We start from the raw sequence: 8152 nt of genomic DNA on the forward strand, positions 1-8152 counted from the left end.
ATTCTTGGAGAATATATTATTGTCGCACATATACTTCAATAAATCGTTGGCTGTCTAAAAGTATGTTTATACTTTTTTAGAACGAAGAAATCCCAAATGACTTATAATCGGAAGAAACTATCTATACCAATTGAATTTTTTCCATTTTTTAAGAGGTATTGTACAATATTATATTTTATATAAGTTTTAATAGCGATTAATGCTCTTTAAGGACCAAGTAATACTGATGCAAACCAAATGGTCATGACAGTTCTATTATAGTATCTAGTTAAAGTACGTAGACAAGTAGATAGTAAAGTCTTAATTAGTATTAGTATAATTAGTAAAAGGAAAGTATAAATCGTGATGAAGGAAGGTGTACAAAATTACATCGCATCCACGAAAAGTTTCTGAAAAAGGTTTTGGTCATATAAACTCGATGATTTTAAAAATGATTTATTTAAGTACCTCAAACTATGAAATATCTTTTAATCGGTTTTCAAATACAGTTTCTATTAATTTTGTTTCTATTAAATAAAAATAGAGCATATATCCATAGTGCAATTTTAAACTAAAACTTACGGTTAATATATATTTTAAAATAAATAGAATAGAATAAATAGCACATTAAATAGAATAAATAATATATAAAATAAAATATTAAATGATATTAATTATATAAAATCTAACTAAAGTAACAGAAAATCCTTGTATTAAAATTTTTGTTCCAACTACAATTTGATTGTAGAAGTACTATAAAAAAATACTTTTAATATCTTATATATAAAAAAAGGGTTTAAAAAATTTTTTTTATTTGCTTTCCAAAACAAAAAACTCACAATTTTCCTTATACTCCACTCATACAACTATATAAAACCCATTTGTGATTTATTTTTATGGTGAAATTTTAATCTATTGAAAATAGAAAAAAAACTTTTTAAAAGAGTTTTAGTTTTTTGTGTCTTTTGCCAAAAAATAAAGCAATTTTTCTTTTCTTTCTCGAAATTAACAATGAAAAATTCGCGGTCTGTCATTGGCTTTAAATAATGAATAATGCTTTTTGGATAGGGTTTTCTGTATTCTTTGTGGCATAAGCACCACTTTTCCTCATCCGTTTTTTAATAGAGATTTTCATTATTGTTAATTTAAACCGCCACACATAATTTTTGCATGTGTTTTTTGTGGATTTTACGCCATACATTCGAGAACTGTTGGAATATCCTTTCCCTGCACATGAGTAGTGCAACCTCGTTATCCTTTTTTAAAAGCGTTGAATAATGAAAATAAATGTGTGAAGTGCGCATGCATACATTTCAGTACTTCTCTATATATTACGTATGGAAATGATTAATTTATTTTTTTTGTTGTTAAATAAATAGTAATACAATGAATATTAGTTTTACTTTATTTGAATTGAACCAGTTAAAATTTATTGATTGGCTATAAATCTCCTTTAAATATTTCTCTAATGTGCGAGGAATTATAGGTAGAATATTTAAATTTATGAAAGTGGGTAGAAAATGGTAACGTTATGTGTACGTTAGCTTTGTACATTACCATGCGAAAAGTCCATGTTTGAAGTTTAGCAGGATTCAAATCCTTACACTTGCCGTCAAAAAATTATATATGGGAAAATAAACCAATATGTACTTTTAAAGATATTTGATGCATACCTTCTGCTCAAAAAGTATCCGGATTTTGTTATTTGTTAACTACTCCTAACTAATAGACCTTTTTCAAAAAATGTTACGTTGGTACACCCTTTCTTGACATATGGTACAAATTTGAGCGCCATCTGTCAATTAGTTTGGTTACAGCAGCTGTTAATGTGAGACTACCTCAAGTGCATTTAGCGATTTTTACTATGGAAAATTCTTGTTGTGCGCTATTTATTGACCAAACACGGCACCACTGTCATCGCTCAGGCACTATATTCGCCAGATCTGGCGCCGTGCGACTTTTTCCTGTTCCCGAAACTCAAATTACCCCTTCGTGGTAAACGTTTTGAGTCGATTGAATCGGTAAAAGAGAATTCGCTGAAGGAACTAAAAGCCATACCTCCACGGGCCTACATAAAGTGTGTGGAAGATTGGGTTAAGCGTTGGCATATGTGTATCGCTTCAGAAGGAGCATATTTTGAAGTAGATAAAATAAATTTGGAATAAAATTTAAATTTGTGTGTTTTATTTACAAAATCCACGTACTTTTTGAGCAGAAGGTATTAAACAAATGTATAGGCAGCTTGAGAAGACATTTGATTAAAAATTAAATTTTTGTATTAAAAATTTAATACAAAATTAATTAATGTGATTAATAATCACAGGATAAGGATTTTTCGTAGAATGGTATTGGTTTCTTATCATTGATATTATAGGTTGTAATTATAATCATTAAATATTATTACAATAAAATAGGTATTAAAAATATTTTATATTATATATCATCTATAGATCAGAATATTAAGAATTTGCTTAATATTACATTTGACCTCGTTACAGTATTACACGATATTTTTGGAATGTCAGAGTATGATTTATATGTTTGTATTTGTTAAACAATGTATAAAAAAAATGTACTTCAGAGTGTAGTTTCTCCAATTTGATCAAATGAATCAAATGAATTTACTGAAACGAGTACCTCACGTGAAATGGGGTCTCTTACAATTTAAAATAGAATAGTTGAAAAGCCTACATATTTATTAAATATGATCCACATTACACTATTCCCAAAAACAGAATGACGATTGTAACTGCTCTACTTTTTATATGTTTGGACTGTAAAATTTTTTATTAGCTAACCAAAACCCAACTGAACCATGTAGTACATACAATATTTCTGGTTTCTACAAAAGAAAGATTTCCGTGAGCAATAATATTGTTTACAACTTTGATTTTAATTCGATTGCAATAATGAATAGGTCTAAGAGACATTATCAGTACAGGTGCACTGTGCCTCTTATGATATATATTTAAATATATTTTTTTTTGTTAAGAGAATGGATCCGGTTCCCGAATAGAATTCTTCAAAAATCTTTTTGTATTAGTTCCCGCTTTTCAGTCAACAATTGTCTGGTTTGGGATAGAGCTTGATATTTGGCAGACTAGTTGCTCCACTTTTGTATATATTTGTTATTTATTATCAATTGAATAATTTTTCCATCTTTACAACAGTGTCTGCATTCAATTTATTCAGAGATGCCTAATTTATAAAAACGGTACTTTCAGCTGTAGAATAGTGGCACAAACTATACTCCTAGTTAAGAACAAAAATATTGTTTTATGTGGTTATTATTGTTGATTTAATGAAATTGAATTACTTAGTTCTATGATATATTTAAATTATTTATATCATATCGGAGACGTAACAAGTATTCCGTAATAATTTTTTCTATATCATTGTTTTACGCTTACGGTTATTTTTCTTATAAGGAAAAAAAAAATATTAATAATATTTTAAAGTACTTTTTGTTGGTTTTTCTTTATGTGTGTCTAAGACCTATATCCGTCTTAGATAGAGCAACTAGTGTTAGATATACGTGCCAACTGCAGCAATTTCATCCATTTGTCTAAGATATATATTTTATAGCCGTGAATGAAATGTTTTTATAAAGTTTAAAATAAAAGTCTCACGTAGTCTGCAAATCATAATATAAGCTAGACTAATTCCTGTAATTTTAAAAATAGGATGATTTTTTTTATATTTCCACATGAATGCCTTTTATTTAACAATGGAAAGTTTCTGCTACATATTTTTTATCAATTGAACAAACTTTTTCACCAAACGAAACAAAGGATTGATGCTGAGATCTTCTTTAAAATGTCTTACGAATCGATTCATGTTTTCTACTGGCAATTAAATAAAGTTGGGCGCAACCAACACTAAATTACACAAATTAACAATTTCAAGTGCAAAGTCCCTCCTCGTAATTAAAAATATTGAGTGCAGCATGAATATCCTTTTTTTACTGTCTCTTCTTATATCCGATTATGAAAGGCCGAAGTAGAGTTGCAATCCTAAAGTCGAGCAAAAACTGTCGCACATAAATTTTAATTTACTTTGTTTAATTGTTGCAGAATTTATGGCAGGGCTGCTACAAAAATAAGCAACAGACATTTGAAGGACATTAAGTTATCCTTTAATAGAAGAGTATTCTTGCCCGAGCAGCTTCATCTTCATTAACGTTCCAATTTTCTTTATTTCCTGCGACTGCAACTGCAATTGTTGTGTCTGAGGAAGCACTTCTTTTCTGCAGTTTCAGTTTTTATTCTCGTTTTGGTCTAAATTATTTGCAATAATTTTATTGTTCGATTGTCCCAAATCTATTTTACGCTGTTATTTTCTTGTTTGCAATTGCAATTGCACAATTGTAGATATCCTTTCTTTTAATTTTCCTTGACTTCACTCGCAATGCAATTTACTTCCTCTTGTAGTATTTGTTGTATGCTGCATATTCCGTCTGGAGGGTCGTATCGGAAGAGTGCGATTTCTTGCTCTTCATTATCTGCTATTGTCAATCGCTTTTATGTTCAACAGTGTATGTCTCAGTAGCCGTCTGTTTGGCTTTGATTTACGCATGTTACTCATCCATTCCATTCGATATTCCTGCTGCAATTGCATCAATCCAATTTTATTACTACTTTCTGAAAAGTGTATTTGACAGTTAACAGTTGGTCGACTTTTGAGTTTTAAAATTATGAGCATAAACATAACATTTTTGTTGCAATTATAAAGTGCAATCTAGTTCACAAATTCCTATAGTATTCACAGCAAGAGTGATTCCATATTCATACCTATCGCTCTCATCTAAGACAAGAACAGTTTTCTAAAGATGTTGAGCCACACAATAGAAGAAGATAATATTATTGTTATATTTTTGAAATGAGAGGAAGTTGTAAAGTATATAACAGATCAAATTCGTTTGTTATTAGCTTCCGGTAAAATAGTTAACAACTTCAACTAACAATTTATTTGAATTAAAACAGAAAAAAAAAATACGTATAAGATTCGGACCTCCTACTCTGCTCGAAGTGTTAAAAAAATTAACTTCCATTACCTATCGATAATGGAAGGTAATGCTAAAAGTGCTTCATTGAATAAACTAACACCACGTCATAATGCAGGAAAAAGTATTTAATCGACTATTTCATAATATATATAACTTTTCGAGAGATATATTTTGTGATGTTCACAGGTTTCTAGTAATTATGTATTCCAATATTAGATTCTTTTAATTACTTAGTTATTTATTAATATGATCCAAGCAATTATATGATCTCTACTAGCCTTCAGTAATAAGTATATTATTTTAGTTTCGTTAACAGGTAACATATAGTTAGTGATCGCACAACTCGATCATTTTTCAATATTGCCGTCCGACCTTACGACATGAGGAATGAATACGCTACATAATCATTCATTAAACATATAAAGCAGTTAAAATTTACTGTAGATCAAACTCCAAACGTTTCATCTCAACTTAAAGTTTAAGTTACGACGTCTTTTAGCGTATGTTGAAAGATTATAATACTTTGAATGAGTGTATTATATATATTTTTTCCAAAGAGATTGATAGTTTACAATATGCGCATGGTATTAGCTTAAGCTAATACAGAGGTTAGGCTGAGTGAATAATAACTTCTTGTGAATGAAATAATTAATAACCCAAACACCATTCTAATATCACAAGCAATGTAGCTTAATAATGAAACAAATGAAACTGATCCACTAATTTGAGCTATATCAATATATCTGAATTTTCAGGATATATTGTCTTAAAGCAATACATTTTTACATATAAACTTCCAACTGGCATTTAGTGCTTTTAATTGTGCATTTAATTTTAAACACTAATATCTCGAAAATTGATCTATATTTGTATATAGCTAGGGGAAAAGTAGTTCAGAATACTGAAATTTACTAAAACAGAAAAGAGAAAATCGGAATCTCCACACAGTCTGTTATATTTGAAAACAATTAACAGTTTAGATCTATGTTTCCTCTCCGTCTAGCACACGACGGGAAGTATTATTAGGCCATGCAAACACGGTTGCCACTTGAAAATTTTTTTCTGTACCAAAATTGGTTTAAAAAGGTACCATTTCTGTAAAAAAAGGTCCAAAATTTTTCTATTGGTCTTTTTAATAAGACAAAACATAATATTAAAATGTACAAAAAGTATAAAACAATACAATATCCACAATAAAGTTGGGTCGCCGAAAATGTACCATTTTTTGAACATGAGTACCAGAGTACCAAACGGAAAAAAAAGTACCAATTTTGGTACTAAAGTACCATAAGTGGCAACCGTGCATGCAAGCCGGGGATACCACTATTGTGACGGTATAGTGATGATGTGTGAGGCACTTTTAATTCTTCTCTCTACATGAAAAAAAAGGATATTATACAAGCAACTTAAAATTCTTATTAAGGGCCGGGAGATTGGAGAATCACCTGCCTCGGGCTTCAGGTTCACATATGAAAAGGATCTGAAAAACAAAATAAAATGTAGGATATAGAGATGGTTTTTAGAAATATAAAGACTCATTCAAACTATTTGTAATAAAAACATGAGCACCAAATCTGTTCTATACTACTGGCACAATATTAATAATAAGTATTGGTATATAAGAAAAATTTCCAGTTCATTATATATTCTTCAGAGAATTAGAAATTGTTACTTATTTGGCAAGATATACATAACATATTTCCATCAAATTCGATCATAAAATAATATAATTCGAGTTGTAAATAATTCTATGAAGTATAACCTCACAGGCAAAATGGGAATACTTCTAATGGGGGATAATAAAACCGATCCATATTTTATATTAACAATACATTTCACTTGAAACTAACGTTACATGAGCCTATATATACTTTCCTAGAAATTTGATGTTCAAAAATTGCTTTAATATTATTGTAATAAAGCATTGTTGTGCTGTCTAAAAGCACTTTTTTGTTTGTGAATTCTTTGTTGTTTTAATATTGTTATAATAAAGCATAGTTATGCTATATAAAAGCATTTTTTAGTTTCTGAATGTAGTTACTTTTTTAATAATATTCTCTACCTAACTCTCAAATTCGAGAATATCAGTAACTACTTACTATTCTTTAACCGCAGATGTTTTACCAGTTTTAAAAGCCTTGTTCATGACTAACTTTAAATATAATACATATCTTTTGACTTGGTTTAAGTGCTTTAAGGTGAAAGTTCGCTTTGACAATTGGCCTCTATTTCGATAAAATTGAGTACATGTATGAGTATATGTATATGTACGTTTTCGGTAATATTCATATTCAAACCATCCTCTTCTATTTGGCTTTTTATTCTTATTAATGTTAAAATAAATTCGTGGAATTGATAATAAATCGCATTAAAGGAGATTGCAAGGTATCATTTAAAATCAGACAGTTGCAGCTAAACGCTATAAACTCTTTCACAGAAATCTCATTTGTTAACCAAATAAATTGAAATTATATACATTGTTCCATATATTCTGTTTATTCTGCGACTAAAACTACTGACATATAATCACAAAGTGTGATTTTCTAGTATTGTATTACTATTGAGTTCAGTTTTTGGTTTACAGGAGTGATGAAAGTATATACCATAAATAAGCATGCGAAGTTTAAGACAAGATTATTATTTCTTATTATTATCGAATGTCTATTATGTGTTATACTGTACATACTGTAATATGATAAAATGGTTAACGAGAGTAATTATTTAAATAACTAAAGATGTGATATATTTCTGGATTTATAATCTACTTCATTTTCTATACTTATTCTGTTTTGTGTTGACTCGTCTTGTGCGGTATCGCCGATTTTGGGTTATGTCTTCGTTCGTGTCTCTTCACCACTCGTTATTTTAAATACAATTGTTTCAGTTTTTTGGTGATTTACCTGGATTTTTTTTTGTCATAAACTACATAAACTATACATTACATAAACTATACGTACATGTTATATAAACTATATTGCTCTTGACACAAGCCCATAACTTGAAATTTATTTAGTCGGGAGTTTTGAAATAATTTCTGAAATTAGGTTAGATTAAATACCATAGATGAAAAAATTTGACTTAAGTGAAATTTTGAAATTATTTGTATTATATATACCAGTTAGAATGCATTATTAATGAATTTACATTTATATAAATATAGTCCATAGA

This window comes from Teleopsis dalmanni, chromosome 1 (assembly GCF_002237135.1).
Source record: "Teleopsis dalmanni isolate 2A chromosome 1, ASM223713v2, whole genome shotgun sequence".
Taxonomy (NCBI): Eukaryota; Metazoa; Arthropoda; class Insecta; order Diptera; family Diopsidae; genus Teleopsis; species Teleopsis dalmanni.